Source organism: Aplysia californica, unplaced genomic scaffold (assembly GCF_000002075.1).
Source record: "Aplysia californica isolate F4 #8 unplaced genomic scaffold, AplCal3.0 scaffold00027, whole genome shotgun sequence".
NCBI classification, from domain to species: Eukaryota; Metazoa; Mollusca; class Gastropoda; order Aplysiida; family Aplysiidae; genus Aplysia; species Aplysia californica.
In genome coordinates this window covers 310920-311960 of record NW_004797297.1, presented here as the reverse complement: position 1 = coordinate 311960, position 1041 = coordinate 310920, and the positions used below count along the sequence as shown (strand labels likewise).

Below are 1041 nucleotides of genomic sequence, written 5' to 3'. Positions count from 1 at the left end.
AGTTGGGGAAAATAATGATACGGGGTGGGGAGGGGGGGTGCAGTCGTGTTGTACAGGAAACTCTAAAGTCCACCCCAAGCACTACTACCCTTTCCTGCTGCTGCCCTTACACATTAAAATAAACCACAAAAAGTAGGCACAGTTTATCGCGTCTGAGCTGTGTAAGCCAGAAAGCCTCGCCTCTCTCATCCCTCCCTTCCTGGTTACTGTTGTTATGATGCCCCGCCCACCGCCTGCTGGTGGGGGTTTTATAGGCGCATATTTACAGTGGAAACGTCATTATTTCCTCCTTTTGACTGACCACTGGAACAAGGCAGCGGACTGAAGCAGTCGATTGGATTTTTTTCTTCTGTACTTTTCAGTGTTATTAGTGTTATTCTTCTGGATAATTATGGTAGTGGTGGACTCGTGAATTATAATTATTTACATACATGTGTGTTATGGATTATAATATTCGTGTGTGAAGCTCATATATTATATCTCTTTCTTGAGAGTGAGCTCTTCGTGCTTCTCAAGCGGGTGGTTGGAGGGTGTCACTGGTAGGTCCTGCTTCTTTTCTTTTCCTCAGTTGTTTCGATCCGCCTGGCTTATTTTTTCCTCAGCATTAAAAAGCGAGCTCTGTTTCGATGTGATTCTATTTACTCACACAAACAAGCGCTCTAATGCAGTTGCGTGCGCCGTAAAACACTTACCAAAAGAAAAAAAACCCAGACAAACAAAATCCAAAAACAAAAGGCGCTTCTACATTTATTACGTAAGATGTGAATTCAGCGGCCCTGAGAGTGAATGGACCATCTTGTGTTTGGTACGTTCCATTCACGCCAGAATATTGCCGTCGACAGACCACCTTTATTCTGTCTCGTCTTCTCCTTGTCACCTCGTGCTTTCATTCCCCTGTCCCGTTTGTTCGAGTATTCTCAGTGAGAGCCATAGCTGATAAGTTTTCGCTCTTCTGTTAATTATCTCAATTTGCCTGCGTGACATCTGGGAACTCTTGAGCCGGAGAAATAAGCAGGAGTGTCAAAGCGGCTAGACCCCCCC

General features: G+C 44.8%; 1 protein-coding gene across 6 annotated transcripts in view; it reads left to right on the top strand.

Annotated features, from left to right (window-relative positions):
- Positions 1-1041, top strand: part of LOC101864670 (protein phosphatase 1 regulatory subunit 16A) — a 62825-nt gene that overhangs the window by 25518 nt on the left and 36266 nt on the right. Inside the window, exon 1 of one of the 6 annotated variants that reach the window (XM_005091196.3) lies at positions 111-394. The exons of 4 other annotated variants lie outside the window; for them this stretch is intronic. The gene's annotated coding sequence lies outside the window, so the exon portion shown is untranslated. One more of the 6 variants, XM_005091195.3, reaches the window with a different exon arrangement.